The 23,345-nt window shown below is 39.8% G+C and overlaps 1 long non-coding RNA gene across 7 annotated transcripts in view; it reads right to left on the bottom strand.

Annotated features, from left to right (window-relative positions):
* The window catches only part of LOC123382920, a 169,007-nt gene that overhangs the window by 131,607 nt on the left and 14,055 nt on the right, over window positions 1-23,345 (bottom strand). For all 7 annotated transcript variants that reach the window (XR_006592091.1, XR_006592093.1, XR_006592090.1 and 4 more), the window contains exon 2: window positions 10,962-11,045. This is a non-coding gene — a long non-coding RNA (uncharacterized LOC123382920). The remainder of the gene's footprint in view (window positions 1-10,961; window positions 11,046-23,345) is intronic.

The raw sequence follows: 23,345 nt of genomic DNA on the forward strand, positions 1-23,345 counted from the left end.
CCTGATGTGGGGCTTGAACCCTGTGAGATCATGACCTGAGCTGCAGTCAGACGCCCAACCAACTGAGCTACTCAGGCTCACCACAAGACTAGTTTATTAAGGTAACTAGCTAATATAAGATGCTAATAGCTCAATTATGAATACTTGATCTTATTCATAAGGAAAACAAATTGAAAAATTCAGGCAAGGGCGCCTAGGTGGCTCAGTGGGTTGAGCGTCCAACTCTTGGTATCGCCTCAGGTCATGATCTCACAGTTTCCTGTGAGATCTCACAGTTTCCGAGTTGAGCTCCATGCTGACAGTTCAGAACCTGCTAGGAATTCTCTATCTCCCGCCCCTCTCTCTGCCCCTCTCCCACTCACACTATCTCTGTCTCTCTCAACATAAATAAACTTAAAAAAAATAATAAAATATAATAACAGTATACTTCCTAGAATCTAGTTCCCCTCAAATCTGTGTAGTTTCTTTCTGAGAAGCCTGAAACTCACTATGAATTTATGAAAATAGAAACTGTTTTATTACCCAACTCTGTGGTATAGTTATCTTTTCTTTTCTTTTCTTTTCTTTTCTTTTCTTTTCTTTTCTTTCTTTTTTCTTTTCAAGTAGGCTTCACAGCCTGTGTGGAGCCTGGTTCAATGGGCTTGAACTCATGACCCTGAGATCAAGACCTGAGCTGAAATCTGGAATCAGATGCTTAACCGACTGAACCACCCAGGCACAAGTGTTGTATAGTTTTGCAATAATAACTTCCTCCCAATAGATCTGTTTTTTTCCCTTACGATGATATTGTTATATACTGAGTCTTAAACTATGATCAAGTGGGAGAAAATCCATAGAGCATCCTCAGAGGTACTTTTACACACTGACTGTCACATACCATTCGGGGGGCCGGGGGGAAGAGATGGGGCACCTGGGTGGCTCAGTCGGTTGAGCGTCCGACTTCAGCTCAGGTCATGATCTCACAGTTCGTGGGTTTGAGCCCCATGTCCGGCTCTGTGCTGACAGCTCGGGGCCTGCAGCCTGCTTCAGATTCTGTGTCACCCTCTCTCTGACCCTCCCCCATTCATGCTCTTTCTCTGTCTCAAAAATAAAAAAGATAAACATTAAAAAAATTTTTTTAATAAAAAAAGAGAGACAGAGAGAGAGATTCCATTTCTGAAATTGCTCAGGCAGAGCCTAGCTTTGTAGAACCACCTTACCTCAGGGTAAGAAAACCCCTAGACAGGGTGGATAAAAATTTAAATTTCTCATAGCTGAGTACAGGTAGGTAGAGTTTCCACAGAATGATAGAGACTTTCTTTGGCTCTTCCCTTCCCTAAGTCTAGGAAGTTTTGGCAAGTTAGAAAATAGGATAGTAATCACAGCAGTCAGACTAACCTTTTTTCTGTAGACATAAGTCGGTTTATCACTCCTTTGCATAAAGCCATCCCATTGCTACCCATCACATTTAGGGGGAAAAAAAGCAAACTACTCGGCAAGACCTATCAGGCATTTCCTGAGCCAGTCCCTGCCTACTTCCCTCTCTAACCTCCTACCATTCTGCCACCTGCTCAATGGACCAGCCTTTCTGCTTTCCCTCTAACAGGTGAAACTAATTCATGCCTCAGGACCTTTGCACTTGCAGTGTTCCTTCCTGAAACAATCTTCTCTGAGATCTTCACATGCCTTATTCTTTCACATCACTTGTGTCACTTCTCAAATGTCACTCACTGAGTTTCTTCCTGACTTCCTAGCTCAGAGATCCCTTCTATTTTCTTCATAGCACTTATTACTATGTACTTGCACATTCTGTCTATTCCGCTGAAATGTAAGTTTCAGAACACAGGGAGGGACCAGACACCCGAATAGTTCCTAGTACTCAGTGCACGCTTAATCAATGTGGGTTAGGTGCTTAAAATAAGTGCCATTTCCTTAGAAAAAAATAAGTCTGGTGGTTTGTGCAAATGTCTCTCCCTTTTAGGTCAGTTTCCTACTCCCTAGATTAGGTTCTGACCCTCTAAAATCACATCAACCCCTTATCTCACTTCCCCAACCCTACTGGTTCAGGTCACCCCACAAGTCATTTGGGAAATGGCCAATGCCCCTTTAACGTGGTATGCCTGAATTTTGACATCACAAGAACCGCCTTTCTCCAAGAAGTGACCGTGAGTTAAGCAAGGAAACATAAAGCAAGATGTGATAAATGTAAATGTGGGGTCTTAGGCATGTTTGGATGTTACTGCTTATATAAAAGCTTTTCTTCCTTTAATAAAAATAATACTTCAATATGGGAACTCTAAACAATATATTAGCCAAAAGAAGAAAATAAAAATTGATCATGATTCTCTTAATCAGAGAGCCACTGTTAAAATCTTGGTATTGTATATGTATACCTTTGTTTTCTATTTATGCATATACTCTACATCTACCTTTGTAAGCTACTTTATTTTAATCTAACAATATATAATGAGTATTTTTATGCCATTAATTATTTTTCCATAGCTTGATTTTAATTACTTTGTCAACAAACATGTATTGAGCTTAAATGGATTATTGTCCTTGAGCAAAGCAGGTGGGATTCTCTGGGGTCCAGCTTTTTACTGCAGCCTCCTCATGGAGAAATGGCAACATCAGACCAGTTGTTTTGGAAGGCAAAAGAACACGAAGATCAAGATTTTGGGGAACTAAACATTAATTTTAGTTCTATTAAGAGTTCCAAGATGAGGCTTGACAAAACACAGAAGGAGTCCGTCCAGAATAGGTAACCAAGACTCAAAATACTTCTCGATTAAAATAGAACTCATCTACCAGAATCATGTTAAGATCAAGAGCAAGACAAAAAGGACATTAGAGGGAGAATGGGAAAGGCAGGGGGCCGGGGGGGGGGGGGGCAGAGAGTAGGAGACACAACAGAAGTGTGCTCTCCGTAGGAGAGTAAAATCCATTGTCCAGAGCCCCAAACCAGAAGAAAGACTCATTGGAAGTATGATAGGTGAGCAGAACCCAGAGGGCCCAGTGACACAGTAAATAAATAGCTTCAACTTAAGCCACAAAGGGCTTAAAATGGGGAAGCTTGCTGTCAGGCAGGACCCACAAAAGAAGGTTCAGTGCAGATCCGGTGGTAGATGTGGGTACAGCAGGAAAATAACGATGTCTGGGTCTGAGAGAAGGGAGAGGCCTGTGGACTTCGGGAGGCATAGGTAGTAAGTTCCTCAAAGACAGCACTGAATTCTTCAGCCACGTGCCCAGGTTCCACCAGTAGGACTACCAAGAACATAGATGAGAAAAGAGAAAACTTCACTGTTGTTACAGCAGGAGGGTCAGTGTGGAAAGGTTATGCCTTGCCTTCTGGCATTTAGCAAAGCTTTATGCAAGCTCTAAGCTCTATCTTACAGGTGCTCAGGTTGGTTAGGGAGAAACAGGAAGGATACAAAAACATTATGTGCCTGAAAACAAATGCCCTGAAAGCCTCACAGAGCCTCTGTGTGGGGTTCTCAGGTGAAGGCAGTAGGACGTCTTTCTCTCACTTTGAATGCTACATTCTTTTCCGAGTTACCCAAGCAGCTGGCCTTGATCCCTAATACCTTTTAGAATGTATGTGTTTACTCACAAGTGCCTCTCTCTTCCTGGAGACTAGATAGGAGCTCCCGGGAAACAGGGCATGTGACTACACACTGAAATGCCCCTCTTGCCTCAGCTCTGAGGATCTGTTGCTGGATTCACTTTGTCTCAGTCTTTTCTTTTTTCTTTTTTTCTAATGTTTATTTATTTTTGAGAAAGAGAGCATAAGCAGGAGAGGAGCAGAGAGAGAGGGAGACACAGAATCCGAAGGAGACTCCAGGCTCTGAGCTGTCAGCACAGAGCCCAACACGCAGCTCACACCCAGGAGCCGTGAGATCATGACCTGAGCTGAAATCAAATGCTTAACCGACTGAGCCACCCAGGAGCCCGTGTCCAAGTTTTTTTTATGATGAGAAAGCCAGACCCCCCGGGAGGCGGCTTAGTCCTTCAGGTAAACAGACTTTGCCAGCCCAGTTTACCAGGCACACCCAGATTTACTCTTCACCTGGCCTCCCTACTAACAGCTCCCCCACCCCTGTGCTCATGTATCCTCTGCCCCCACATGCGTTGGAACCATAACAAAGATTAAATAGCACTGGGGTTGTTATGTGAACTCAACCACAATAGATGACAATGGGTCAAGGAGTAAAGTTGAAAAGCAGAGATGTCAACCAAGATAACTTTGCCTATGTGTTCAAATGGAATAATTGGAACACCTATTTTCTCTTGCTTCAGGGAAGCCCGTGGCCCTACCGTCTCTCTACGGAAATGCTTATTTCTCACTCAGTCACATCCGGCTCAAACTTTCTGTATTGTCTCAATTCATCCCATGTTTGGAACATCTTGCCACACAGCACCAGGAGCACTTTTTGCACACTGTATCACCTCACGTTGGGCATTACCTCCGATCTGTTCGCGCCCCCAAATGCCACCAACAGAAGGTGGCATATGGAGCAGATTTTAAGTATAAATTTCAAGTAATGGGAAGAGTCTACAGCACATCGTTGCCAATAAAGTCAAATAGTAAATTCGATTCTTGGAGCATTTCGACTGCTTTTCCACCTACTTTTCTCTCAGGTCTCCTTCCCGAGAAGAGCCCATCATATTGTGACCTCCCTCCTGCTCATCTCTGACCTCCTCTTCTTCCTCAAGTTGCTCTTACCTCTTCTGGCAGAGCCATTTCATTGTTCACCATTTTGTTGTTACACACTTTCCAGATCAAAACCTTAAAACTTTCCCTTCCTCCTCTAAAGTAGCCTCCGTGGTATTATCCTCAGACATAACAAGTATCTCTCGCTCTCCTTTAGCAAGTATCTCCATAAGAGCAACTCTAGCACTGGTTACTAAAAGAACATTTTGTTATCCTGCCATAGCCGGAAAAGAAGAAAATGTTTGGAAATCCTCTAAACCTAAGGTTGTATTCTTTGGAAGAAAAAATATTTATTACCCTTCCACCCCAGCCCCTCCTGGGGTCACAATGAATGACCCTCAAACCATCACGGCAACGCAGAATCCAGCTTTGGAGGGGAAGGCACACCTCTGGGTGTGACGCCATGTGTAAGGAAAGGTGGAAAAACAAGAGGGAAGGTGCATCTGGACACGACAAAATATATGCATCCAAAGCTCCACGAAACAGCATGAAACCCAGTCTTGCTGAAATAAAATCCCATCTGTCCCACACAATCATTTTCCCCTTGTTAAATAAGATGCCAAGTTACTTTCACCAGATTGGCATTTGGCCTATTCGAGAACAAACAGGAGAAACTCCCTAAGTTTGTTTCTGGATATGAACAATGGTGATTGCTGCCGTTGTTTGTGGAACCTCCCTGTCAAAGCAGCTGAGCGATTGGCAACACGCGGGCATGGGAATGGCAGAGCGGGGCCGCCAGTATCTATTGCAGTCATTTGCCAGGATAATGTGGGCTTGTCAATTACGCTGTCAGGCAGCAACTTATGTTGAATTTGAAACAGTAAATGTCATACAAAAGCATAAGTGATTTATAGATGAGAGTACAGGAGCACTTAAAATCTGCAATGTAATGAAATGAGATACCAACAGATTGCATGTTTTGTGGTTATTACCACAGAGGGGGGAAAAAACCCTCTAGAAAAGAAATAACTATTTGAGAGCAATCAGCTCCAAAGCGCGAACCACTTCCCACCTCACCCCCTCTCCCAATTCTTGGAACATTCAGTCAATCTATCAATCTGACTAACTAATAATGCCTTGGTACTTTACTTTAAGTAACAAAAGCTACAGCACTCAAATCAAAAGTCTGCTCTCCGGTGCACTTTGCAGCCTCACAATACACCATGTGACAAAATGCAAAAGGCCTTGCTAAAGGCAAGAGGAAAAAAAAAAAAAAAAACAGAAAAATTCAAGGTAGGTCATAAGCTAGAGCTAAACTGACCGTTCACAGGGTGACCTATTTTGAAACAGCCAAGCTTCCATTTGTTTTTTGAGGCTTGCCCTTTGAAACCACATTGTTACATTGAAATGTTTGCTTCTGTTGCTAGATCTGCTTGCAAGAACAAAACAGGTTCCGAGACAAGAAATCTGAAATTGGTCGCACACCGCGCTCTTATCCTCCGTTGCCGGCTCTGCAATTCCATCCTGGAGGCCGCCCTGACCTGTGCTTCCATTACTTCCCATCTGCTGACAGGACTTCAGTCTCTTTCCCACCTCCCTCGCTCCCAGCTCCCCTGTCCATTGCTCTTGCCTTTGTTTTCAGGATCCCGATGGGGATTCTAACCAGTTTCCATAGCTATTTGACCCCCTTGACTCGGCTTCTTGCACTTGGCTTCCATATTTTATCCTCCCTGTCCTGTCTACACCTCCATGCTGCCTGAGCTATTTCCTGTCTTGCCCTTTTGCCTTGTAGCCTTCCTATTGTCTCGGCTACCTTTTAAATCTTTACCGCTCTTTTTTCCTACAGTACTTTTACTGTGGCTCCTTTAATGATATGTTCTCATAACACAGTCCACAAGCTAGCCACCAAACTTTCAATGCAGAAAGCTCACCTCCCCAATGCACAGTCAAAATTTCTGGCCTCCCCTGCCCAGTCTACCTTGACACTTTTACAGGAAGCCAGGATACTTCTGCTTAGGCAGAAACTCATCATCCATAATGAAACGTAATACAGAACAATTCTAAATTATTCCTGCCCACCAGAAAGAGATGCTGTATTCTTTACTTAAAGAGATGGAAACCTGGAGCTTTCATACAAGCGCCAAGTATATTTTCGAGCCACAGATCTCAACAGTAATATTAATTATTGTTACCAAATGAGGGAGCTCCATAGAGGATTTTCTTGAGGAAAGGGAAATGTTGGAGATTCCAACTTTGATTTTTTTATTTTTTATTTTTTTTAATTATTATTTTTTTAACATTCATTTATTTTTGAGACAGAGAGAGACAGAGCATGAACAGGGGAGGGTCAGAGAGAGAGGGAGACACAGAATCCGAACAGGCTCCAGGCTCTGAGCTGTCAGCACAGAGCCCGACGCGGGGCTCGAACTCACGGACCGTGAGATCATGACCTGAGCCGAAGTCGGCCGCTCAACCGACTGAGCCACCCAGGCGCCCCCCAACTTTGATTTTTAATTCTTCCCTTGCCACGGTGATCGCAATATCAGAAGTTTATGAGGTGGGGTAGTCTTTAGCACATCCTTTTTTGTGTGCTTTTATATTGGGATAAACTGACTGACCTTGTCTGTATATCTTACAGTTGAACCACCATATCTCAGTATATCCTATGTTTCTTTTTTTCATTTAAAAAATGTAAGTGGGGTCATTTTCCCTAAGGAAAATGGAAATCTCTTTTTTCAAATGTAAGTGCTCTGTTCTGTTTGGCATATACTGCTACGTTCCTTGGCATCATCAACAAGGAAAACTGGAATATAAACTCTAGGATTACATATAATGAGCCATTATCTCTCAACTCCTACACTGTGCCCTTATCATAAGGGAGGTTCTGCTGAGAGGCACATTAACTCCTTTATTTATCACTGAAACTCAATCCTGATGGGTTTATATTTAAACATGACTAAGTACAGTGGGGAATGTAAGACTGAAATGGTTCATGACTCCTTGTAGTTTACTTTCTTAAGCAGAATGATATCACACATATAGAAAGAGATAACTACTATGCAAATAAAAAATGAATAAAGGACATTCACGGATAAGCTCTTCAGCAGAGATAAACATCCTGAATTCTTTCACCAAGAAAATTACCTAAAGTGGGAAGTGTATCTAAAATCAGACATAACAATTCAGACTCCATTCTACCGCTGCTGGCTGGGAAAACCTGGACAAGTTATTTAACTTCTAGGAACTTCTTTTCTTCTCATCTGGTAAAAAGGGATAATTTCTAATCTCTTCAAAATTAAAATGAATTACATAGATAAAAGCCTCAGTAAATGCTGGTCCCTTTTCCCTCGTCCATAGATGCTATTCAAGATTCTCATCAAACTATCCCTCCTAGAGATCACTCTCCAGAATATTGGCCCAGACTGACACCTCCCTAGAACTTTTGCACTTGGCTGTTCCCTGTGCCCAGAAGGCTCATCCCCAAGATCTTCTCCTGGCTAACTCCCCATTATTCACTTTCAGCCCATTTCTGGCCACCTCAGAGATGTCTCCCATGTTGCACACTCTCTCTATCCCATTACTGTTTTATCATCTTTGTGGCACTTACTGCTGCATGAACTCCTCTTACTATCTGTTCGTTTCACAATTTATTGATCAGTCTATACACACACACAGAACAATCTTCACGGAAGGAAGGAACCTGAGCACCTAGTTCACTGCCAGATCAACATAGTGTTTATACTCGACCCTGAAAACAATGAAGAGCCAAGTCAGTGAAGACAGTGAGGGTTATCATCTCAGATCACACTCTGGCCACAGTGTGAAAAATGGAAGGCTCTGGAAAAGGCAAACTTACGGAGATGGTAAAAAGATCAGCGGTTGCCAGGACTTGGGAGGAAGGAGAGATGAATAGATGGAGCACAGAGGATTTTTAGTATGACAAACTTTCTGTATGATACTATAATGGTGGATACACTGTCATTATCCATTTGTCAAAATCCATAGGATGTACAACACCAAGAGCGAACCCTAACGTAAACTACGAACTTTGTATGAAAAGAATGTGTCAGCATTGCTTCATCATTTGTAACAAATGTGCTACTCTAGTGAGGATGTCGATAGGGGGAGAGGGTGTACTTGTGTGGGGGAAGGGAGTATATGGGAACTCTATATTTTCTGTGCAGTTTTGCTGTGAACCTAAAACTGTTCTACAAAATGAAGTCTTTTTCTTTTTCTTTTTTTTTTTTTTTTTTTTTTTTTAATGGATTAAAGAAAGCAAAACTTTAGACAGGGAAATGGGAATAAGACTGGAATAATCTAGGGACACCTGGGTGGCTCAGTCGGTTAAGCATCTGACTCTTGATTTAGGCTCAGGTCATGATCTCACAGTTCATGAGTTCAAACCCTGAATCAGACTCTGTGCTGATAGTACAGAGCCTACTTGGGATTCTCTCTCTCCCCTTCCTCTCTGCCCCTATCCTACTTGCTCTCTCTCAAAATAAATAAATAAACTTAAAAAAAATTGGAATAATCCAGGTAAGATAGGACAAAGGCCTAACCTACAGCTAGACTCCCATACAGGCTAGGGTTTATGTCCTTTTGGTGTGTAAATGTTCCTCTCAAGCAGACCACCTTGACAGGGAAACAATCCCAAGAACGCGATCCTTCTGGCGTCTAGTATAATGAGTCTATTACCTACACTGATCTATCTCTTTTGCTTTTTTAAGTTAAAATATATACATATATATTAATTTAAACAGCCAGTCCCTATTAATAGGCTCTTAAGCAGTTTATAGTCAACTAAATCCCAAAGATATTTTACATAATAATATACCATCAAAATACATTTTCTCCATCTTCTATTTTCAAAAATCTTTGTTGGTTTCAAGCCAATCTGCTTGGCTATCATGATTGTTTTGATTCCTCATTTATTCAACATAATATCAGGTTCATCTGTCTCTCGAGTGGGTCACCCACATATTTTATAAGCATGCCTTCTATATTTTTATCCCATTGCAGCAAATGATTCTTTTTAAAAAAATTTTTTTTCCAATGTTTATTTATTTTTGAGAGACAGAGAGAGCCAGATCGTGAGCGGGGGAGGGCCAGAGAGAGAGAGGGAGACACAGAATCTGAAGCAGGCTCCAGGCTCTGAGCTGTCAGCACAGAGCCCGACGCGGGGCTCAAACTCACAAACCATGAGATCATGACCTGAGCCGAAGTCAGATGCTTAACTGACTGAGCCACACAGGCGCCCCTGCAAATGATTCTTTATAAGCAGCCGGAGAGTGGAGGGATATACAAAGCCTAACAGTGCCCTTTACCTCTCATCTCAAGCTATGTTCTATACACTAAATTCCAGCGTAAGCAAGAAGCTGCCACGAATTTCTGTGTTTCTTTATGGAAAACACTTGTGAAAAATTGACGATTGGAAGGCTAAGAGGTCCTGATGGGACAAATCTAGAGAACTTCATCCATTTTTATATAAATGCATTAATCTAATCACTGTCATTTTAGTTGTCGAATCACATTTCTCCATCTGGTCCACAGGCCATCAGGAAAGAACTCCTGGTTCTGGGGGTTGTGTTGAAGCTGGATTGCACGGCTGACTCTGCATGCCTGCTGCACCCTGGCCCCATTCTAGGTGGACACAGCACTGATTAAATCCCTGCCCTCATCAAGCCTACTCTCTAGAGAAGTGACATTCTAGTGGTACCTGAACATTCTAACCTTTGCCATAAACTTCAGGTTATTCTATTTATTAGTCTTTCTTAGAGGATTTTCAGGTCAGGATGCCTTTAAAAGTCTATGCCTCTTCTAGATATTGGTCCTTAATTTCTTACCCCTTCTAGTTTTATACGTGCCCTCTTCAGATTCTGAGCGCAACAGACTAATTCTGAGATGGAGGCATTTACTTGTTTACATGCCTCCCTGTCTGCATACTGCTCCTGACCACAGCTGGGGACAGACGGATTCACTTCCAGTCCTGGCTCTTCCACTTATTGGCTGTTATTTGGGTGAATTACTCAGCCTCTCACAGCCTTTTTTCATCTGCAAAGTATAGATTACCAGACATACTGTAGAGCTCTGTTGTAAAGCATAAATGAGCTAATGAATATAAAACACTCAGCAAAGGGCCCAGCATGTAGGAATCCCTTAGCATTTATATACACAAAGCCTAATGCTCTTGATTTATGCTCTCGTTGTGAATTTCTGACAATGTCATCAGATCTCTTTTTTTTTTCTGAAATTTTAAATTTGTGTTCTCACTTAAATGTCCCTTATTGCAGGATATCATGGATTCCTCTAGCCCAGGTAGCCACTGTCTCACCTGTAAGGATGTGGGCTCCATGAGGACCAGGGGCTCGCTTTTCTATCTTGTCCAAAACAGAATCTCCAACAACTCGGGTAGTTCCTGGTACATAAAAAGGCACGCAAATATTAAATGAAAGAACTGATCCCATTTAGGAAACATGTGCCTGCTCTCCCTTACTCTACTAATACTAACTCAGGATGACAAGACACTGTCTCAATTCCCATTAATTATAAATCACTAACCACATTTTCTTGTCTGTCAGAATTAAGTAATGAAAATTCTCCTCATCGACGCTTTGCATTTTGAGTGATGACACTGTCATTTTATTAGACATAGAAATAAACGATGTTCTTCTTGAAAGCTGAACACACGCTCAAAACTGTTCTCGTGGCTATTATGTTACATTTGCAAAAGACTTCGATGGTTGTTGCCACACAGATATGTTTGAACAAGAAAATATAGGACCATGTTATATGTAGTAGTTTTGATCCCTTCCTGACATAGGTTAAAATCTAACAGTGATAGTATACTGAGTAAGCATAAGGCCACATAGGCCTACTAGAAGTATGAATAGTATAACTCTACAGATTATTCAGCTGGGAAGTTCTTAAGTGTTTAGTGAGAATCTACTATGTGGACAGCACTATAGAAGTTACCAAAATAGTATCAAAAACACATCTATTCAGGGACGCCTGAGTGGCTCAGTTGGTTAAGTGTCTGACTTCAGCTCAGGTCATGATTTCACGGTTTGTGAGTTTAAGCCCCACATCGGGGTCTGTGCTGACAGCTCAGAGCCTGGAGCCTGCTTTGGATTCTGCGTCTCCCTCTCTCTCTCTCTGCCTCTCTCCCACTTGTGCTCTCTCTCTTTCTCTCAAAAATAAATAAAATGTAGGGGCACCTGGGTGGCTCAGTCGGTTGAGCTTCCGACTTCAGCTCAGGTCATGATCTCACGGTTCATGGGTTCAAGCCCCACATCGGGCTCTGTGCTGACAGCTCGGAGCCTGGAGCCTGCTTCTGATTCTGTGTCTCACTCTCTCTCTCTCTGCCCCTCCCCTGCTCACGCTATCTCTCTCTGTCTCTCAAAAATAAATAAATGTTAAAAAAATTTTTTAATAAATAAAATGTAAAAAAAAAAGAAATTTTAAAAACACATTTATTCAAAGAGTAAAACTCTATATTAAAACATACAAATGACAATTCAACTAAATAAATCTGAGAAACCCAGGATTTCCTCTCTTCTTGGATTCCAGTTTTACACCACAGTCTATTCTAAGGTACAGTGACAGTGGTAGGTTTTATAAAAACCTACAATCTACAATCCACACAGTCCAACCCAAACATAGATCTCCTTGGTTCATTTCCATTTTCCTGTGATGAAAAGAAAACACACAAGGTGAATTCTTCAGAAGCAATATTGCAAGCATCACTATCTGAGGGATAAATTGTTAAGAGAATCAGGGGTTGGGAACAGGCTAGCAATGGCCTGAGAGACATTTACGTATCTGCATGTTGATTTTCTCCCTCACCATATAAATGTATCTCTTGGTGATTGTCTATCCTGTAATACATTCAATAAGTATTCCCTGTTGAATTCCTGCTTGAATTTCTCAAGTTCAAGCACAAGGATGCCAGGCAAGACTGTTCAGAGGGCTCTGTGAATGGTCTCTCCTCACCTAGTCTGGTACCAGGCTTATTCCATTCTCATGACTCAGGTTGACCCAAATACAATTAGGAATCAAAATCTACTTGAAAAGTAACTTCCTTGAAAATAGTCCTTAACGAGAGAAAAATCCTAAAACCTCATGTATGTTAAACTTTTAAACAATATTTTACACAGATACACAACTTCTTTCTGTGGATATGATTTACAAACTGTTATATTTTAGATGGAGGTAGGAGGAGCTGTTCTCTATTATGTCATGACTGATTTTTTCCTGTATATTATTTCTTTGAGTTACTTAAGTGAATTATCTGTAAGGGATATTTTTATAAACATTTTCAAAATGTTAAAAATTCCATGATTGATCACCACATTGTATACTTTAAATATCTTACAATTATGTCAATTATACCTCAACAAAACTGGGAGGAGGTAGAATATATACAGCATCTCCAGGACCATTAAAAATAACTCCATGTCTGAAACAGCATCAAAAAGTATAAGCAGCCTCCTCCATAAAATAAAATCATTGGAAGTAATCATTATTAGGCAAAAGAGTAACACATGCCATGTAATATGGAATCTACCAGAATTCAGAACATCAAAATGCGACTGTGTCCCAAATCTTGCCTGTCTTCTGCTTTGGTAAACGAAGTCTCACTGAATGTAGCCACCCTCTTGTGTACATTCTGTGGCTGCTTTCTCACTACAATGACAGAGATGAGTAGATGCCACAGAACCTATATGATACTTGAAGCCAAAAATATTTACTACCCGGCCCTATATGGAAAAAGCTTGCTGACTCTTGATTTAGATTATATAACTTTCTCTGGTCAAAAAAGAGGACAATGTATTTAGTACCGTTAAAAAATATAATAAATACTAAATTAACTCTTTAGTTATCTCCAAAGCCAAATCAAATTGAAGGACTATAGACTGTAGGCATAATAGTCAAGCTTTGTAGTTGTAAAAAGACCTCAACAAACTCACCAATTAACAATTATAGTTGATATTTGCTGTGTTCCTACCATTGTTCCAGGTACTCTGATAGCCACCTTAAATAGATCAGGCCAGCTCCAAAGCCTGCATTCCAGGTGTCTCCTAGGCATTTTAAAGAACTTATTAGGAACATCTTTTATAAGCAACGCTAAGCATGAGTTAATATCACAAATATCTCCAACATGCTTCTACACCCTGCACTGAGAAAATGCTAATATGAAAAAGTATTTCTGGAGACTTCCAATTAAAAGCGGAGGAGCAGGATCATTTCTGCTCCACTCTCTTCTTTGAAACCAGCTGAAAAATGAGACACAGAATGAAATACAATAAGTAGAAATAAGACACAACTCCACACCATAATTAATTAAGAAGAGGCACCAGATGCAATGAAACCTAATTTATATCCAGGTAGAACATTAAGAGTGGACATAAGAAGTTGTTGTCAAATAGTCCATGATTTATTTATTTGTTAATCTGCTCAATTTGGTTTTTTTTTTCAAGTCTTTGCAGAGATGGGCTCATTTCCCCACGATCTAATCAACTGAGTGTATCAGGCTACATGACTGTTGGCAATGACATTAAAACCCCATAAGAAATACACTAGCTGATCTTATCAGTGTGTCATAATTCCCTTCCATATTCAGTTCTTCCTAACTTTTCTCTCTCCTTAAACCCTCACTTCTTTCAGTAGCTAATCTTGCCTCTTACTTTGATTGTATAAAACAAGACCAGTTGGAATAAGCAACTACTTTCATGCTCTTTATTAAAATTTTTGCTATTATATGAAAATCACTAGGTTGCCATGTGTTGGGTACTCTCATCACTGTTGAACTAGTCTGTTCTCATACTAGCAGTACTTTACTGAGGTAAAATTTACATGCAGTGAAATGTACAAATGTTCCATGAATTTTGATGAATGTGTACACTCATATAACCATCATCCAGATAAAGAGCTAGAAAAATTCCATCACCTGGAAGTTCTCTCACGCCCCCTTTCCAGACAAATTACTCCCATACCTTGAGGCAAAAACTACTCTCATTTCTATCATCATAGATTCATTTTGTCTATTCCAGAACTTCATTTGAATGAAATCATTCAGTGTATACTCTTTTGTCTGACTTATTTAGCTCATCATGTTAATGAGATTCATCTCTGAAGATTTCACACGTTTATGCTGCATGTATAAGCAGCTCATTTATTTTTATTATTATAGATATAACATAGTTTATCCATTCTCCTTTTGATGAGAATTTGGACTATTAGTAACACAGCTAATATGAATATTCTTGTGACTCTTTTTGTGAACATATGCATTCCTTTTTCTTGGGTAAACACCTAGAAGTGGAATTGCTACATGGTGAAGGAGGTATTTAACTTTATTAGAAATGGGAAAACAAAGTTGCCAACGTGATTAATATAATTGCTATTCTTTACACATACCACATACAAATTTCTGAGTTCTGCACCATGACCCATTCTCCCCTCAGTTCCCAGAATGCCCTTTCAGAGTTGAATTCTATCATCCTGTTAGATGCAACTCATTGGCCTCATCTACCATGAAGTTTTTCTACCTCAACTCCTATCCTAAACAGCCAAAATTCTTTTTTTCCTGCTCTAGTCTCTCTTAGTATGTTTTGTTACTTCTAGGGCTTTTTTCACTCAGCTTTTTCTGTATCACGTCTTATGAAAGCAAGATTATTCTGTATACTGCTGCATTCCTCGGGCCTAGCTCACAGACAATGCTAATCACACAGCAAGTAGAGGCTAAAGATTTGTTGAATGAGTAAATGATTGTTTTCATATATATTTTTAATCTTTTTCCTAAGATTATAAACTCCTTGGTGGCATAAACCACGTTTTGTTTCTATAACACCCAGAATTCCCTGCACTAAAATAATTGAACAAATATCTGATATGCGCTTATAACAGTTTATTAAAAATTCAAGGAAATTATAATTAAGTTAGATTTAGTGGATATGCAAAATAATCAGTGGATTTAAATCTTATCACATGGTTCTAATAATTTGAGTTTCTCATTTGATTGAAAAACCTACCTTTTGTTGTAATATAAGGTGAAAGTGGAAGCATATAAATACTCTCCCTCAAATCTTTATTTCAAATCAGAACTAATTTCACAGTGTTTTCAAAATACATATGAATGCAAATGTATTCATAAAGATTCTTAAATATTAATCAAGGGCACTTATGCATTTGGTTACTCCAACTGATCCTCATTTGATAGGAAATTTAATTTTTTGAAAGGGCTGTTGTATTACAACTCAATTATTTGCTAGGACACAGTTGTATTAATGTTCTTAATTTTAAATCGCCATTTATTAAATGACAACAATAAAATTAATGTATAATTGAGTGAAAGCTTCTAGCTTTTAAAATAAAATACTTCTTTCAAGAGAATCTTATAGGGTTATTTAAACTCATGAAGTGAATACTTATTTTAGAAGGAAGAAGGAAAAAATAAAAATCTCTGAAGTGTTGCTCCATTATCTAGAATATCCATTCACCTCCTGAACTCAGGAGAATACTTCAGGATTCTGCTAGATAAAACTGGTTATTAGATGTCTTCTGATATTTTATCTTCTATTCCAACACTTAGCTCTTATGAGAAATGTCATAACACAAAATGCATTTTAGTGTCAGTGGAAATTTAAAAGGAACTGTGGACATGACATTGAATTCCAATATTTTATTTAACTAGTCTAGGAGGAGAATTTTCAAGCAGCAAGGGTATAAAAAGAAAAAAAAATGAAATAAAAAAAAAGCAATGCATAGCAACTTTTCTTGATAAGAGAAAAATGCAAAACACAGACAACTAAACCTTTGGTAATTGCTTTCACAAAAATAATATCTTAAGAATTGAAAAGACTTGTTTACTAAAGATTTCCTGGGGCAGGTTGCATGTTTGGTCTGATGTTTTAAAAAGTTTGTTGTCATCATTTAAGCCAGGAGTTTCCAAACTTTTCTGTAAAAGACCAGATAGTAAATAGTTTGTTGCTTTGCAGGCCATATGGTCTCTGTTGTAACTGCACAACTCCTCCTTTATAGCTCAAAAACAGTTGCAATATGTAAAAAAAATGGGCATGGCTGTGTTTCAGGAAAACTTTACTTACAAAAAGAGGCAGCAGGCTAGATTTGGTCTATAGACTGTAGTTTGCTGACCCCTGATTTACACAATACAAGAAAAATAAAATCCAATAGATTTTTCCCTTCAGTTGAAACCAATGCTCTCTCTTAGCATTGTACAACATCTTAATGATAAACAAGGTCCAAGTATACATCACTCAAGAGAGATGATTTTACGTTATCCTTTTTATCACTACACTCCTGGGCATTCTGAGACCCGCCCTTCTAAGGAGAAGTTAGCAGTCACTATCACTTAGTTTAAGACTTTGTCTATGCTATGACACTGGAAATTTCCAACCATCTGATTGGGTTTCTTCAGCATCTAAATGATAAACTCAATATTTCTTTTTTTTGTGTGTATATATTGTCATCTTCTAGACAACTTAAAAAATATATATATAGATTTATATAGATTTGTGTGTGTGTGTATATGTGTATATATATATATATATATATATATACACATATACATATAGAGAGAGAGGTTGAGAGAGAGAGAGAGAGACAAAGTTCTACTCAAAAAATTTTTTTTTAATTTTTTTTTCAACATTTATTTAATTTTGGGACAGAGAGAGACAGAGCATGAACAGGGGAGGGGCAGAGAGAGAGGGAGACACAGAATCGGAAACAGGCTCCTGGCTCTGAGCCATCAGCCCAGAGCCTGACGCGGGGCTCGAACTCACGGACCGCGAGATCGTGACCTGGCTGAAGTCGGACGCTTAACCGACTGCGCCACCCAGGCGCCCCACACTCAAAAATTTTAACATCAACCAACCAAAAGACCTTGGGTGCCAGAGCAGAGTCCTAGAGTCTTCCTGTTGTACCAGCTGTTAATCTGTTAGTTTCTGATCACAGGGAAGTTCCAGGAGACTATGGGGAGGGTTGGGAATGGATGGGGTTTGCGAGGTGGGGGCACACAGGGGACTCAGGGGAGCAGCTGTATTTCACTATGGTAAGTGTTTGCCAGCTACACATTACTTGCAAATCTATTTTGAGCTGCCAGTGGGCAATGGTGCAAATAAAATATATCTCACAGAACCACATACCTCTTCAAATTGGAGCCATGTTTGAGCCGTCATCTCCTACCTCTAATCAGTCACAGATATTATCATTTCTTTGTTCAGTTCAGTTTGTTGCACTTGGTGTCTCACTGTTTTGTGTTAGTTTTAGCTTCCCAATTGGATTATAATGTACTTAAAGGCTGGTACATCCACAGTGCTTAAATCAGTGCCAGGCAAATGAACTTCAAAACCTTGGGTCATTTGATTAAAGAAAAAAAATCCACAGAACTGGGGCACCTGGGTAACTCAGTTAAGTATTCAACTCTTGATTTTGGTTCAGGTCATGATCTCACAGTTCGTAGGATTGAGCCCTGCATCAGGCTCTGTACTAACAGCACGGAGCCTGCTTGGGATTCCCTTTCTTCTTTTCTCTGCCCTTCCCTCTCTCAAAATAAATAAATAAACTTCCAAAAAAAATCCACAGAACTATATATAAATATATACATATCTCCTAGGTAATTTATAAGGAATATAACACTTATCAGCTGTTTGTATTGATATTTTTATCTTAATTTGACACTATTTTATTCAAAAATATAGCTAGAGTTCAGACCAAAAAATGCTTTTCATGAAAATAAAGAATTCCAGTTTTATTTTTAAGTAAACTCTTTAACTCAACAGATAGTAACAATTCCTGAAGATCACTTCAGCCCATTTGCTCTTTTAATAATTCCCATTACTATACACCTTAACTAAAATGGTTATACCATGGAGAAAAAAAGCCTTTGCCTAATGTATTCTTAAATTTTTTTAATGTCTTTTTATTTTTGAGAGAGAGAGAGAGAGAGTGCAAGCGCATGAGTGGGGGAGGGGCAGAGAGAGAGGGAGACACAGGATCCAAAATAGACTCCAGGCTCTGAGCTGCCAGTGCAGAGCCTGACGCAGGGCTCAAACCCACGAACTGGGAGATCATGACCTGAACTGAAGTCGGACGTTTAACCTACTGAGCCTCCCAGACGCCTCTGCATGATGTATTTTTAAATGCAATAAAGGACTTCTAATTTCAGTTCCAACATGAAAAGAGTTTGGAAACTATCACTTCTGTCTTTACAAGAGAAAAAGCTGAACAAACTGCAGATCACTTTTCTTAAATCAGTTGAAGAAATGAGGTAACAGGGAATGATCATCCTGAAATCTGAAGACACAGGCAAATATAGAGAATAACAATCAACACCAGCTTACCTGGAACAAAAGCCACTGGAGCCATAAACTGATAAGAAAACTTAATTGGTAATTTTGACCAATTGCTGGAGGAAGAGTGTGGATTAGGTTTATGAGCAACAAATTTGTGGGGGCCCAGTGTTTTGCGGGTTTTACTTCCAGGAACTCGACAGATTCTCATAGTGAAAGTCTGAAGGAAAAAATCCTATTATTTCAGGCAGGGGCAGTATCCCCCTGGATTTAATAAATCCAGAATATTCTGCATAGCAAAGGCTTTCTATTCAAGAGAAACTACTTTATCAGAGCTTCATCTATCTGGGAGCCTTATTTTCCAATTTCACCTAAAGGGAGAAAAAAAGTGCTAAGAAACACCTATGAAGGTCACAGCCCAGAAACTTAGGCACACTAAAAGATTGAGATTTAATCATAAGATTAAAAACATTTTGGGGCACCTGGGTGGCGCAGTCGGTTAAGCGTCCGACTTCAGCCAGGTCACGATCTCGCGGTCCGTGAGTTCGAGCCCTGCGTCGGGCTCTGGGCTGATGGCTCAGAGCCTGGAGCCTGTTTCTGATTCTGTGTCTCCCTCTCTCTCTGCCCCTTCCCCGTTCATGCTCTGTCTCTCTCTGTCCCAAAAATAAATAAACGTTGAAAAAAAAAATTTTTTTTAAATAAAAAAAAAAAACATTTCTCCTCCTACCCACCTTATCATCACATCAGCAGGGCTCTAGTATAATAATAGTGAATTTCAATTGATATGGCTACAAGACAGACTCTATCTGAGAAACAGTTCTTAGGGAAACCCAAAGACAACAGAGGAAGAAAACCATAAGGGCACTACCAGAAACTATAGCTACAGCAAACGTCTAACATACTCCAGCTCCTAGCCAGAGTAACATAAAACTCCATGTGTGAGGCCTATTTATCTCAGCTTCTATTAACCTGACACATTAAGTGTGGCTTTCATCAAAAAATTACAACACATGTTAAAAGTCTAAAAAATATATATGAAGAGACAAAACAAGCATCCAAATAAGATTTGAATATGGCACAGATTTTTGAATAATCAGCAATATAATTTCCTGTGATTAATATGTTAAGGCTCTAATGGAAAAAAGTAAACAAAATGCAAAAATAGAATGGTAATGTAGCAGAGAGAGAGATAGAAACTCTAAGAAAGAATCAAAAGCAAATTCTAGAAGTCACAAGCCCTGCAACAGAAATGAAGAATGTCGCTGATGGGCTTATCAGTAAACTGGACACGGCCAAGGAAAGAATAAGTGAACTTGAAGATATGTCAACAGAAACTTCCATCTGTTTAATAGAAACTTCCTAATCAGTTCAACTTGAACTGACACACAAAGAGAAAGAATTTTTTTAAAAAGAATATAATATTCAAATAGTGTGGGACAATTAGAAAAGTTATAGCATATGTGTAATGGAACATCATAAGGAAAAGAAAAAGAGAATGGGTCAGAAGAAATATTTAAAGTAATAATAGCTGAAAATTTTCTAATATTAATAACAAACACCAAACCACAAATCCAAGAAGCTGGGAGAATAGCAAGCAGGATAAATAGCAAAAACTCTACATGTGGGTATAAAAATTCAAATCACAGAACGACAAAGCAAAGAGAAAATCTTGAAAGAAACCAGTAAAACAAAACTCCTTATCTATGAAGGTATAAAGATAGGAATTACATCAAACTTCTCCTCAGAAATCATGCAAGCATGAAATCAACAGAACGAAATATTTAAAGTAGGAAAAGAAGAGAACCATCAAACTATAATTTTATCAGCAAAATTATCCTTCAAAAGCAAATGATAATGTAATTTTTTTAATGTTTATTTTTGGGAGAGACATAGTGCTAGTGGGGAAGGAACAGAGAGAGAGGGAGACACAGAATCCAAAGCAGGCCCCAGGATCCGAGCTGTCAGCACAGAGCCTGATGCGGAGCTTGAACTCACTCACTGTGATATTATGACATGAGCCGAAGTCAGACGCCCAACCGACTGAGCCACCCAGGCACCCCATAAAGTGAATGATAGTGTAAATCAAGACCACAGTGATATATCACCTCACAACAATTGGAATGGCTATCATGAAAAAGACAAGAAATAACAAGTATTGGTGAGGATGCAGAGAAAGGGGAACCCTCATGCACTGTTGGTAGAAATGTAAACTGATGCAGCCATTATGGAAGTCAGTGTGGATGTTCCTCAAAAAATTGAAAATAGAACTACAATATAATCCAGCAATTCCACTTACCAAGAGAAACAAAAACACTAACTTGAAAAGATACCTGCACTCCCATGTTCACTGCAACATTATTTATATATAGCAAAGATATATACAATCGTGTATTATTCAGCCATTGAAAAAAAAGAAAAGAGGGGTGCCTGGGTGGTTCAGTAGGTTGAGCATCCGACTTCAGCCAGGTCACGATCTCGCGGTCCGTGAGTTCGAGCCCCACGTCGGGCTCTTTGCTGACAGCTCAGAGCCTGGAACCTGCTTCCCATTCTGTGTCTCCCTCTCTCTGTGCTCCTCCTCCAGTTATGCTCTGTCTCTTTCTGTCTCTCAAAAATAAATAAATGTTTAAAAAAAGAAAAGAATCAGGGCGCCTGGGTGGCGCAGTCGGTTAAGCGTCCGACTTCAGCCAGGTCACGATCTCGCGGTCCGTGAGTTCGAGCCCCGCGTCGGGCTCTGGGCTGATGGCTCAGAGCCTGGAGCCTGTTTCCGATTCTGTGTGTCTCCCTCTCTCTCTGCCCCTCCCCCGTTCATGCTCTGTCTCTCTCTGTCCCAAAAATAAATAAACGTTGAAAAAAGAAAAGAAAAGAATCTTGCCATTTGCAACAACATGAATGGATCTTGAGGGCATTATGCTAAGTGAAATAAGTTGGACAGAGAAAGACAAATACCATCTGATCATACTTATGTGTAGATTTAAAAAAACAAGCTCATAGATACGAAGAACAGATTGGTGCTTGCTGAAGTGGAGGCGAAGGGTAGAAAACACAGGTGAAGGTGATCAAAAAGTACAAACTTCCAGTTATATAATAAGTAAGTCGTGGGGATGCCATGCACAGCGTGGCAAGTGGAATTAATAACACTGCATTGCATATTTGAAAGTTGCTAGAATCGTAAACGTTCTTAATCATAAGAAAAAAAAATTCTGTTAACTATGTCTGGAGATGGATGTTCGCTGGGGGTGGGGGGGGGGAGTGAATAATTACACCATATCAGAAAAACAAAAACTGAACTTGTTGCCAGTAGACCCGCCCTGCGAGAAATAGTAAAAGAAATTCTTCAGAGAAAAAGTAAAGGATGGAGGTCGGAAACTCAAATCTCCATAAAGAAAGGAAGCAGAAATAAATAAAGATTGTTTTCAAGTTTGGGCAATTATGAACAAAGCCGCTATAAACATCCATGTGCAGATTTTCAGGTGGAAATATTTTTGACTTCTCTGCGTAAATAACAGAGAACACGGTTGCTGAATAAAAGTATGTTTAGTTTTGTAAGAAACCACCAAACACTCTCCCAAAGTGGCTGTACTATTTTGCATCCCCACCAGTATTTTAGAGTCCAGTAAAATAGTTTCTCTTGACAGCAAGATTTATTAAGAAAAGAATGCATGTTTCAAAATGATTACTTTTCTCCTCCCTCTGAAACAGAATAGGACTTTTCTCCAATCTTCACTGAGAGAACTTGGTCGGGCTCCTGGAAATAAAATTTATAAAAATATGGGGTCTTCCTAAGACTGGAGGTTTTAATTCTCAGACCTGTCCACACTAAGCCTCCAGGGATTCATCAGTTTCAGTTCAGATTTCCTATTCTAACACTGGTTCCCATGAAAGCTTCTGCTCATGGGTTTCTGCTTCAATAAGTGTGACTATCTACTTTTCTGCCTCTGCCATTTAGGGGGCAATGGTTTGTCCTGTGACCTCAGTTTTCTGACAGATGTAAGAAGAGATGCTGATTTTTCATTCTATCCAGACTTTTACTTGTTAGGTTAGAGTGATGACTTCCAAAGTCCTTCTACACCAGACCAGAAACCAGTGTCAAAGCAAAACTGTGCTGGACACTTCTTCAAGGCAGCAGGACAGATGCTATTCAGACTACAGTAGAGGAGACTGCATATAAACTGAGCTCTACTCTCTAAGGCAAAGGTGCCTGAGGGAACAAAAAAGGGCACGTAGGGTCATGAAAAAGGAGGAACAAAAGAGGGACAAGGGGGTAGATGGAAAATTACAGAATGGGGGGTAAGTGGAGAACTACTGAAAATGGTTGGCAAGGTGGGTGGAGAGAATGGGCACATTGTGGTTTGGCAGCATTGTGTTTTCTTAAGCAAAACTCAGCACGGGAGTTGGGGTCATCATTA

Source organism: Felis catus, chromosome F1 (genome assembly GCF_018350175.1).
Source record: "Felis catus isolate Fca126 chromosome F1, F.catus_Fca126_mat1.0, whole genome shotgun sequence".
NCBI classification, from domain to species: Eukaryota; Metazoa; Chordata; class Mammalia; order Carnivora; family Felidae; genus Felis; species Felis catus.